At 47.4% G+C, this 12,747-nt stretch overlaps 1 pseudogene; it reads right to left on the reverse strand.

Moving 5' to 3' along the window:
• Positions 1–3,761: 3,761 nt before the first annotated feature.
• Positions 3,762–12,747, reverse strand: part of LOC134432886 (zinc finger protein OZF-like) — a 42,624-nt pseudogene continuing 33,638 nt past the window's right edge.

Genomic DNA, 12,747 nt, shown 5'->3' on the forward strand with positions numbered 1-12,747 from the left:
GAGCCAGTCTTGAAGGCACAGAACATAATATCCAGCATAAACAGAACACATGGATGGGGATACAAGCATCATAACGTCACCATAGGACAGTCCTGCACCCAAAATTCTGTCCTGCACCCACTGCTGCATCCTGAGTCCTGCCCTGCACCCCGAGCCCCGTCCTGTACCCAAATTCTGTACTGTCCCATACCCCAAACTCAAAGCTGCCCCCAAACCCCAACCCCACCCCTCATTTATCACCACATTCCTGTTCCACACCTTCTCTTCAACTCCTCCCCCTCTCCCACCCCTGTCCCACCCCCAAATTTATCCCATGTCCCTGATCCCCTCCCTGTTCCCTCCCCAACCCAGCCCTTCCCCGCAGGCCAAGTGGGCGGCAGCAGCAGTGGCAGCTGGTGGGGGCCGGTGGAGTTGGAGGAGCTGCAGCCCCTGAGCCTCCTCACCCTGGACACGCTCCAGAAGTGCATCTTCAGCTATGAGACCCACGGCCAGGAGTGATTGACACCTGTCCCCACTGATCATCTGTAAGAGACACTCTGAGGTTTCCCTCAGCTGCCTCACGACCGCTGTGATGGAGACTGAAGCCCCCTCCCAAGGGCTGAGACTGAGACCCCTATAACTCTAACACAGGGGCCTGGCCGAACTGAAGCCAGATGTTTGCCAAGTGTTGCCTGCAGGTGTGTTCCCTGGACCAAGAAAACAATTGGTCTCACTCACTGCTGAGAACATGGACTGTCTGTAAACTCACCTGTTCCCTCTCGGTGCTTTCAATAGACTTACCTGCTCCCCCCCTTGGTGGAGGACTATAACAGAACCAAGACTTTGAGATTCTCCCTGACGTGACAAGACGGATCTATTGGCTGGACCACGAGGGTTTCATCTCTCCACTGGCAGCTATTCCTCCCCTCTTTCTCTCTCTCTCTCTCTCTCCTTTATTCTCCTTTCTTATCCTTCCATCACATCTGCTGTGGGCACTCAACAAGAGGTGCATTTGTTTTGATTAATACCAAAATCCCCTTCCGTGTTGCTTTTGCACTCAGATCAGTTAACAAACCATCATGACCCTCGCTTGTACGAGCGGATCATGACACCATCCTGGTGGCCCTACCATTGTCCCTGCTGGCCATCCTGGTGGCTGTGCTGGCTCTGCCATGGTCCCCACTGGCCATCCTGTCCAATCACTGTCCCTGTTGGCCATTCTGGTGGCCCCAATGGTCCTGCTATCATCCATGCTGGTGGCCACAGTGTCCCCACATGGTCCCTGGTACAGGCAGCCCAGCGAGTACATCCTGCTGCTCACCAAGGTGGGGCTGGGGTGGTGGCCATGGGGCATGAAAGTGGTCAAGAGAGTGGTGGTGGCCATGGAAGGATTGACCATAGAGGCCAGTAGGATGCTGGTGGCCATGGGAGGCTTGGATATAGACTGGTGGCTACAGGGGAACAGTGGTGGCCATGGGCAGCATTGACCATAGAGCTGGTGGCCAGTGGGATGGTGGTGCCATAGGGTGGTGGCCATGGATGGGATTTGGCCCCAGGTGGCCCACAGACTGGTGGCCCCAGTGGCCCGCGGCTCATCTTGCCTCTGCAGGACGAGAATGGCCGCACCCTGTCGGACGAGGACATCGCGGCTGAGGCTGACACCTTCATGTTTGAGGGTGAGCACGAGCTCCCAGGTGCCACTGGGGAGGAGCCACTCCAGTGTCCCCTCACTCACCCAGTGTCCCCACAGGCCATGACACCACGGCCAGTGGCCTGGCATGGCTCTTCTACAACCTGGCCGGCCATCCTGAGCACCAGGAGCGATGCCGCCAGCAGGTACAGGAGCTCCTGGCTGGCCGGGACACTGCAGACATTGAATAGTGAGAATTACCCAGGGCCACCCCGGTCATGTGGCTTGGGGACACGATGCCACCCCCGCTTGTCCCCAGGGACGACCTGTCCCAGCTGCCCTTCACCACCATGTGCATCAAGGAGAGCCTGCGGCTGCACCCTCCTGTCACTGCTGTGTCCCGGCGCTGCACCGAGGACATCCCCCTGCGCGATGGCCGTGTCATCCCCAAGGGTATGGCATGGCCAGGGTGTCCCCAGTGTCACCACCCATCCTCATCTGCTGTCCCTAAAGTGGCCATTCCCATCCCACCAGGGGTCATCTGCCTGATGAGCATCTATGGGACCCACCACAACCCAGACCTCTGGCCCAAGCGTGAGGTAGGGCCACCCTATGAGGTGTCCCTGTCACCATGGTGGTGACAGCTGTGTCCCCTCGGTGTGACTGTGTTGGTGTCACCCCAGGTGTTCAGTCCTCTGAGGTTCAGTCTGGAAAACAGCAAGGAACGGTCCCCGTCGTCCTTCATCCCCTTCTCTGCTGGCCCCAGGTATGTGCTGGAGTGGGGACAGGAGTGTCCCCAAATGTCACCCCTGTCCCTGGCTGGGTTCACAGTGGGGTGACAATGGGGAGGAGCAGGGAATAAATGGCAGCATGAAAGGGACAGTATCATGGTGGTGGTGGGGATGTGTTGTCCTTGGCCATGGGACACCCCATGGCATGGACATGTCAACCCATGGACTTGTCTCTAGGCCACTTGTGTCACCATCCATGGCCATGTCCCCCATTTCCTCATCCATGGCCATAGAGCCCCATGTCACCATCTCTATCTGTGACACCTCCCATGCCCAATATCGCCATCCACAGCCATGTCCTTGTCCCCATCCCCACCACATCCCCACCCAGGTCCTTGTCCACATCCCCACCACATCCCCACCCAGGTCCTTGTCCCCATCCCCACCATATCCCCACCCACGTCCTTGTCCCCATCCCTACCATGTCCCCACCCAAGTCCCACAATGTCACCATCCATGTCTTAGTTGAATGTCTTTATATTTACCCCAATGTTGGGTGAAGGATAATGAAAAATGAAAGAAAATAAAGGCCAAAATAAAAGCATTTATGTGTCCATGCTGGCTGAGTATCCGTGTGCCTGGGCGGGTAGAAAGGACCTTTTCTAGAAAGATTTCCACTCCATTGTCTCCAAAATCCTGGGTTTTGCCCCAGTCAATCACCATTTGGCTGTGGAAGATGCTGGTGGGCCAGAGAGAATTAGAATCATGGAATGATTCAGGTTGGAAAAGACCTCCAACACCATTTGGAATTCTGGATGCCACTCGAAGCAATGACTGGATGCAAAAGGTGAGACTGTTTTGGGGTCGAAAGTAAAAAACTGTGCTGTCCACTATGAAATTCTGATGTCTGTTTGCATCCCAATGGATTTTTCTCTGGCCGTGTCCAAGTGCCCAAGGAGAGCCAGGAAGATGTGGGGACCACCAGCCAGGTGTCTTCCCAACATGGATCACCAGGATCATGGATGACCAAGTCTCCGCCCAGCGAGGGTCACTGTGGACCATCCAGTGGGGGTCCCCAATGGGGGATGGAGTTGAAGCAGCACTCAAAGCTCTTCCTGTCACTGTAGGACACAAAACAACACGAGCGCACACACTGCTGCTCTCAAGGGGATGAAAAGGGAAGTTTATTTCCTGACTCCAACATTTACAGTTTTCTAAAAGCGACCGTGGATTGGAGGGTGAAAGTGCCACCTCTCCAATGACACTGGACAAACTAACAGTCCATCATATTTTTCTTCTTCTATAAAAGAATGCCAAACAAGAAGTTATTTACAGAAAGTGTTTGAGAAAGTTTGCTACAAGAATGTAAACATTAGAAGGCTCAGAATATCTTTAAAAATCAAGGCAACACTCTTCCTGCACACAGGGCACTTGTTGGGCATCCCTTACTGCTGCCTCCCTTGGTGTTGGGTCACAGCAGAGTTCTGGGAGAAGTTCTTCCCACACTTGGGACACTGTCAGGGCCTCTCCCCAGTGTGGATCCACTGGTGGGTGACGAGAGTGCAGTTTTTCTAAAAGCCCTTCCTGCAGTCAGGGCAGCAGAAGGGCCTCTATTCTGTGTGAATCTGCTGATGCTTGAGGAGACGGTATCGGCTCTGAAACCTCTCCCCACACTCAGAACACTCATCGGATCTCTCCCCAGTGTGGATTCTCTGGTGGGCAATCAGCCTAGAGTTCTGCCTGAAGCATTTCCCACATTCCCCACACCTGTAAGGCCTCTCCCTGGTGTGGATCGTCTGGTGCAGAATCAGCCTAGTGCTCTGACTGAAGCTTTTCCCACATTCCCCACACCTGTAAGGCCTCTCCCCAGTGTGGATCCTCTGGTGGACACTCAGGCCGGAGGGGTCGATGAAGCTTTTCCCACATTCCCTGCACTTATAGGGCCTCTCCCCAGTGTGGATCCTCTGGTGGGCATTCAGATGGCAGCTCTGCCTAAAGCTTTTCCCACATTCCCTGCACTTGTAGGGCCTCTCCCCAGTGTGGATCCTCTGGTGCAGAATCAGGCTGGAGTTCTCAATGAAGCTCTTCCCACACTCTGAGCACGTGTAGGGGCACTCCCCAGTGTGCATTGTCTGGTGGATGATCAGGCGGGAGCTGTCACGGAAGCCCTTCCCACACTCCCCACACACAAAGGGTCGTATCCCAGTGTGGATCATCTGGTGGAGTTTCAAGCTGGAGCTCCTCCTGAAGCCCTTCCCACATTCTCCACATTTATAGGGCCGTTCATTGGTGTGGATCCTCTGGTGGGCGATCAGGTTGGAGTTGATCCTGAAGCTCTTCCCACATTCCCCACACTTGTGGGGCCGTTCATTGGTGTGGATCCTCTGGTGGACAATCAGGTGGGAGCTGATCCTGAAGCTCTTCCCACATTCCCTACACTCATAGGGCCGTTCCCCGGTGTGGGTCCTCTGGTGGATGAGCAGGTGGTCGCTCCTGCCGAAACTCTTCCCACATTCCAAGCACTGGTGGGGCTTCTTGCCATCATCAAGCTGCTGATGGACCACCACTTCAGTGCTCTGGCCAGATCTCTGGCTGCCTTCCAGGCACAGGCTGAGTCTCTCCTCCTCGGAGCACCCTGGGCTGGGTTTGCAGCCCCTCCTCTTGAGGGATCTCCGGGGCTTTTCCTCCCCGGTGGATTCCTGTGCCCTAGAGCCGCTCAAAATGGCCTCTTCCACCAGGTTCTGCTGTGAGGATTTGTCCTCCCTGGTCTCCATCCTCAGCTCCTTCCCTGGGGGAGGAAGGACAAGGAGAGGCTGGGATTTGCCTCCGTGCCACAGGGAAGGGGAAGGAGATCCCCCCAGTGCATCCCTGGCTGGACAGCATCAGCAGTGGGGCTGTGCTGCAGCTGGGGCCGTGCTGGGCTGGGAGACGGAGCAGGACAGAGGGGAAAAGGGGCACTGACTTCCTTCTCACCTGCCTCAGTGCCCTGGGGCATCTTCCTCTTCCTCACAGCCTTCTCCATCCAGATGAGGTTTGGGAGTGGGAAATCCTGATTTGGGGGAAAAACAAGATGTGAGTGCATTGCCTTCGGAGGTCCCACTGGCCAAGTCCATCTCTAGAAGTCACCGGACGTCTGGTGGCCAGAAATACCTCCAAAAATCAAGGAGTCCAAAAACCTCTCCCAGGAGTTCCCTGTTTCCAGTGTCCTCACTTTGGGCTTATGGGGGTCCCTCTTCTCAGAGCTGCTGGGGGGGCTGTGGGGCCTGGGCATTCCCCCTCTCCCGGGTCCTGCTTACACAGGCTGAGGGTCTTTTGGGGGTCCCAGTGGTGAAATTATGATGCTCGTATCCCCATTTGTCTGAAATAAGCTTTGCACCTTTAACACTGGTTCTGAGAGCAGAGAGGGAGGAAGAAGAAGCACGGAGTTTGTTTTCAGAACCTCTCTCACTCCTCCACATTCCTGCTCCTCTCTTGTCTGCAGATGGACAGACAGCGGGACAGAGCCCTCCTTTGCTGTTAGTCAGTTTGAGCTAGCAGAGGAAGAGAAGCTCCCTGGACTGTGGTTTTTGGTTTATCCTTTTCTTTGGACCCATCTAAACCTGCTCTGGATTGAACACCCAGAAGAGCACCAGGTGCTCACACCTGTGCCCCACCGGGGCTGGGCCACGGCATTTCCAGCACCAGAGAGACTGATAAGAGACTGATAAGAGACTGAGCAAGCCATGCTACAGCTCACGGAGGGACTTTGTGAGTTTGTCATCTCTTTTGGAGCAGCAAGAGATTTTATTGTTTAATACTGTTCATTTTTGGGGCTGGTGAGTGCTTTGCCTGTTCAATAAACAGTTTTTTTCCACTTCTCTCAAAGAAAATACTTTTCCAGAACCAGCTGGAGGAGGGGCCACTTGACTTTGCTCTTCTACAGGAAACACCTTTAGAGTTTTTCCTCCCAAAATTGCCCTAAGCCAGGACATTGGCTTTGAAGGTCCCACTGGCCAAGTCCATCTCTAGAAGTCACTGAGTGTCTGGTGGCCAGAAATACCTCCAAAAATCAGGAATTCCAAAAACCTCTCCCAGGAGTGCCCTGTTTCCAGTGTCCTTATTTTGGGCTTATGGGGGTCCCTCTTCTCACAGCTGATGGAGGGCCTGTGGGTCGTGGGCATTCCCCCTCTCCCGGGTCCTGCTCAGGCATGCTGAGGGGGTTTTGGGGGTCCCAGGGCTCACCCTCCCCTGATTCTGTGGAAATTGTTTTTGTGACACGTGCCAATTGGGAATGGAATCAGCAAATGCTTCTATCTGCTGTGTCCAAAACAAGACACAAAGAAAGGTTTTGAAACTTTCTGACCAAATAGACAAATAAAGCATCAAAATCAAAGAAGTATAGTAGAGCAAAAGAGATGAGGCAGCAAGACGACTGATGCTTAGAATAAAATAGAGGAAGTTGGGGTAAAGCTAAGAGATATTGTAACAAAGCAATTAAAAGATTATGTATAATAAAAAGCTTGATGCACTTGACAAATCATGTAGCAGACACCAGTGCAAGGCCTCCCTCCAGACAATCACAAGAAGGATAGCAATCAATGACCACCTAGAAATATTGTGAAATTACTGCTCCCAGCTTATTGATATTTGCTAATTTGGACTAACCAAGCATATTGGAAAATGCTTTGTAGGCTTAAAAACAGTATATATAATTTACTGAACTGTGTGTGCTATGAGTGGAGCAGTGACTCCCCAGCCACCCAGCGCTGCGTGCTTGCTTTAAAATAAAAGGTATAGAAGTAAAATTCACATTCGCTATTGAAATTTTACATCAGGTGTTCCAGGGTCCCCTTTCTCCAGCATCCCCCCACTCTAGGCACTCAGCGCTTCCCCTGCTCCCCTTTGCACTCCTGAGAGATCCAAAAGTACCCCCTTCATCAAATAAATTAAAAATACCTCTCTCAGCGACACCAAAATATATTTGGGACTCAACTCCTGTGAAAAACGCCAATCACTTGTTTTTAAAATTTTAAAAGTTTAATAGTAATAAAATGGTTCTAAAAACAGTAATACAATTAGAGTAATAATAATTTGGACAATTTGAATTAGGACAATACGAGACAACAAATACAAAGAATTATGGATGTCCGGGTACCTTTTTCTGGGCAGCACGAGCCGGAAAAAGGGCACCGGTTAACAAAGATTAACCCTTAAAAACAATAACCCGTTGCATATTCATACACCTCATACATGATGCATAAATTCCATTCAAACACAGGATTCTGTCTGGCCATCATCAACTTCTTCCTTCTAATCCTAACAGCCCCTTTGAGGCGGGAAGAAGTTCGTTTCTTCTGGTAAGAGAGCAAAAAATTCTTTTTTCTGAAAGATTCAGGTGTCCTGTGGCTGCTATCTGATGCGAGTGTCTCATTCCTTCCTTTAAAAAAACCTCACTGACATAGTTCTTCTTTTAACTACAAAAGTTACCTTTTAATTACAAGACTACATTTATTATTAAACTGTTAATACAGCACTACTAATCAATACACCAAAATACATATGGTAAATGTGAAAATGCCTGTATTTTATGATTGGCTTTTCGCAAATATTAAATGAATATTTTATGTGTTGTGTTAGAAAGTAATGCTGTATTAATTCTCTTAAGTACCATGTTAAATATAGTTTTAGGTTATAAAAATTGTTAAAATAGAAACGATGCCACGTAGGATACTTTTTTAAAGAAAGGACTTCCAGCGAGATAGCAGCCACAGGACACCTGAATCTTTCAGAGAAAAATAATTTATTGCTCTCTTACCAGAAGAAACAAACTTCTTCCTGCCTCGAAGGTGCTGTTAGGATTCAGAGGAAGAAGCTGACACTGACCAGACAGAATCCTGTGTTTGAATGGAATTTATGCATCATGTATGAAGTGCATGAATATGCAATGGGCTATTGTTTTTAAGGGTTAATCTTTGTTAGCGGGGGTCCTTTTTCGGGCTCATGCTGCCCAGAAAAAGGTACCCAGAGGTCCGTAACTCTTTGTATTTGTTGTCTTGTATTGTCCTAATTCAAATTGTCCAAATTATTATTACTCTAATTGTATTACTATTTTTAGAACCATTTTATTACTACTAAACTTTTACAATTTTTCACACACCATAAGCACACGTACCTTTGCTTAAAACAATGCTTGCTTATTTCGAATACAATACCTGCTTGTAAGCCTTAAAACACAACACACAGAGCTCCATTCTTAAGCTTTAACCTTCCTAATATCTTGCTTGTCGGCGGAAGGGAACCAGGACATCAATTTGATCATCACAGGCTCGATTTTATTGATCAGTACGGTGGGTTAAATACAGTTAATAATGAGCTTCATACATATTGCAAAAGTTGAGCTCAGGATTGGTCAGTTACATATCAGCACCTACGCCTACTTCTACATTCCTATGGTTCTACTTTTGATACTTTCTACATATTCTTAGGATATATTCAGGACTAATCTCAACTCCCTATCCTCATGTTGCAGCAAGGTCACTGCTGACTCTTCCTTTCAGCTTGCTGACTGCTGACATTTCTCCTTCAGTTTAACCAGCGGCATTATATCAGTGTGGCCTTTCTCAGCTAACCAATTATTAATAATACTCTCCACATTTCCCCCGTTTTCTTCTTGTGCAAGGAGATTAGTTTGCCATGTTTTTGCTATTGTACGGCTGACCATGTTTTGAATACAGTTAAAGATACAAGGCAAAATAAGCAAAAACAGTAAGATTACACCCAGCAGTCCTATAGCATAGATCACAAGGTTCCTCAGCCATGGTCCGAGTCCCAAGCCTTTAAGCCATTCGTCAATTCCTAAACCGTCTTCTTCCTTAAGTTTGTGAAGTCCCTGTTGTAATTCTTTTATCTTAGTGTGAATGGACACCGAATGATCAGACAGATTCATGCAACACATTCCCTCAAACTCTTCACATCCATGTCCTTGTGCTGAGAGCAAAAAATCTACAGCAGCTCTATTTTGCAAAACAGCATGGTTAACACTTTGCACATCTGCAGTTAACATGTCTAGAATTTGTGATGTCTTGTTCAGCTCATCCCTTGCCCAGCATCCTAATTGTTTTGCTAAATTCATGGCTTTATTGGCAGATCCTCCTGGTAAGATAGTTGAAACCACCACCTGTTTGAATGTGCCCCAAAACCATGGATCTCCTATCTTGCTGCAGTCTAAGTCATGGATGCTACGTTTTTTCCTGTTTGAATTTTGACTCAGCTGCATTAGCAAGGACACATTAGGATGAAACAGTGACAATTTTCCCAAAAAACAGGGTCCACCCTGTGGTTTAGCTGGTATACCATTCCATGCCCTGTCTCCACAAATCAAAAATATTCCTGTGGCTAATTTCATTGGTGCTGTGATATTTGTGCCGTTACATTGACTGTAATGCTGTGGAGAGAATTCACTCACATTCAGGGATGAATCTAGGGTGGCCCATGTTTCTTTAGGTTGGTTTAAATTCTGAGCACCCAAAAGTTTGAAGCTAAACCATCCACCAGCTGTAGTGTTAGATATGCTGGCATTTGTACTTCCAAAAAGATCCAATTCCTCAGGAGGAGAATGCAAAGAGGTGTTAAGTGATTGGATTAGTAAGCATTGACGATAGCCATCACTCTGACCTGCAGTATACCCTTGTTGCACCGGCAATGTGAGGTTTGACATGTTAGACATACATAAGGTTTGATTGTTTATCAAACTACAAAATTCTCCAGGAGACCACACCGGAAGTCCCACCAGGCATGTTCGAAATGGGTTAGTGAGTCCTCCAAGGCTAAGACAAAGTGATGATTGGTTAGTTTGATTAGCAAGTGTTACCCATAAATTTTCCCTTGGTTGACTAAAGTGTGTTACTCCTACTGCTTCACTTGCTACAGCATTGAGCAGTATTACAAAAACAAACCTCATTTTTCTTTCTGCTTGCTTTGCTTCTCCTTTTCTTCCTTCTGCTTACATTGTTTTTCCTTTCTTTGCTGTCTTTTCCCTGGTTTGCTAGATTGTCTATTGTAAGGCTGAGTCAATTCTTGAATATACTGATCTAATTCTAAATCAGCATCCTTGCTCACAGGTATAGCATGAGGTAAGTTTGAAGGCAAATCAGCTTTGCGGCGAGCTGCTATGATGCGTGAGGCTTCAGTAATTTCAAATATTCTAAGGTTTTCCTGTATCTTCCACCTAAGATATGCTATAATCACTTGTTCTGCACTCTCAAAGAGCTGTAATCCTGTCCGTCCTGGCAGGCCAGTACTTTGTTCAAGAGCTCTAACCCAGATATGATTTCGAATCCACTTTCCAAAACAAGATGTACACCATAAATATCCCAATGACCTCTGTGGATACCAATAAACCTGATTACAATCTGCACAATGCAAAGCTACCCATGCATAGCATTTATCTTTATCCTTTTTGCAAACATAACAAGGAAGCGAATGTAAGTAAGGACCAGTATAAAATTCTGGTTCTTCAACCCAAAGCAACCAATTCAATGGTGGTGATCGCAAAGCCTCTTCAGCCTTTTTACTATATGAGGCTAACAGCTCAAGGTCTTTCTTTAACACAAGGTGTATCTTATTTCGTAATCGTAGTTCTTGTTCGTTATCCTCCTCAACAACTATATCTTCCTGAGGGTCCCACAATTGTAAAAGTGTTCTAATCATAGAAAATTAATTAGCAATCACTGATACCCCTATTCAAATGAGACCGTTCTCTTTTTTGCCTTCTTTTTCTTATCTGTCTTCAATCTTGCTGCTCCTAATTTCACTGGTCCTGCCACTTTCAAACTTAATTTTTGCAACTTATCAATGCAGCAATCTAATGTTCCATCAGGATCCCCTTGGAAGGGTCCTACAACTGAATGCTGTGTTAAAGGCACTAATTTCCTACACCTTATAGAAACTATACGTGATTTACTTTGAACCTTAATTCTATTCACAATACATTGTATTTCCCATCGATAATAAGCAAGAACCTTCTGTTCAGGAGACTCATAAAGATTTAAAGCTATATATGCGTTTTGTCCTGTTTGTCTCCTTAATTCATCTTGCCAGCTTTTTCCCCACGTATGCTCGTGTTCACAAGTATGACACCACAAATCCCGTAATAATGATTGTTCTATCCAAAAAGTTCTTTTACAACCCCCACAACGTAGAGCTATCCAGGTAGCACAATGTGGATTGTGACAGTCAAGGCAATGTAGTTTCGCTGGATCTGTTAAGTGAAAAGTTGATATTGAGTCAATGAAACCAATCAACTCCTGGGCCGTCCGGTAGTGACGTGTCAGTGCTCTGTCCACCGCTTCCGAGTACCCCTTCAATTGTAACAGTAGTGGTTGTAGGACTAGAAGCAGTTTCTTCCCCAGCCGCTCCTTGTCCTCCTCCGTAAGGTGACTCACCAGAGGCTGCATCAAAAACAGGTTTAGTCCACTTAGCAGGCACCCACAAAGGCCCTGTAGGTGAGGAAACACAAAGATACCCCCGACCCCAATATAATACTTTTGCAGGTTTTTCCCATAATCCTGTACTTGGGTTCTTATACTTAACCCAGACCTCTGTTTCCTTAGTATTTTCCTGACCTGACCTCGGATGATGTTTCATTGCAGGGGGGGTATCATCTTCCCCAAAAATGCATAAATGGTTAATCACATACAAAACCTTAGCCAAACATGCTTGTGGATCTGCCAAATCTTGATGTTTTTCAATATACTGCTTAAGGGTACCGTTTGCTCTTTCCCGTAAAGCTTTCCTTAACTGTATCAGTAACTCATACAATCGTTTATTATTCACTTCCTTAATTGCTGCTTCCTCTATTCGTTTGACTACTCCTGCAACATACATAGAGTCTGTGACCACATTTAAAGGCTCCTGTGAGTTGGACACCGCCCATACTACTGCTAACGATTCCAAAGTTTGTAAGCTATCTGCAGGGTCTGCTGTGAGGAGTTGATGCTTCCATTGTCCCTTTTCTTGCCAGGTAACAGCAGCACGCCTTGATTTCTTTCCTGCATCTGTAAAAGCTGTAATAGCTCCTTCTATGGGGTTTTCTTCTCTCAAAGGTCGAGTAATCCAGTTCCATTCTGTCATCCATTGCAAAACTCTAGGCACTAATTTACTAGTCTCTACTTTAGCAGGTGACATCAATAATGCTTCTTGTAAATTCTTTGAATTTATCAAGTACCAGTCCAAGGTTTCTCTTTCCATAGGCAATCTAATATTAGCAGGTTCTCTACCATCCACTTCAAGAATTCTGAGACGCCCCTTTTTGATTAATGCAGCCAATTGTTTAATTTTTGAAGATATTGTTTTCTTGTGCTGTAGCGGTGGTGACAACCATTCCAACACCCGTATCTCCCCCATTTTCTTTTGCAACTGAGAGAGAGC

The sequence above is a fragment of the Melospiza melodia genome, assembly GCF_035770615.1.
Source record: "Melospiza melodia melodia isolate bMelMel2 chromosome 7 unlocalized genomic scaffold, bMelMel2.pri SUPER_7_unloc_1, whole genome shotgun sequence".
NCBI lineage: Eukaryota > Metazoa > Chordata > Aves > Passeriformes > Passerellidae > Melospiza > Melospiza melodia.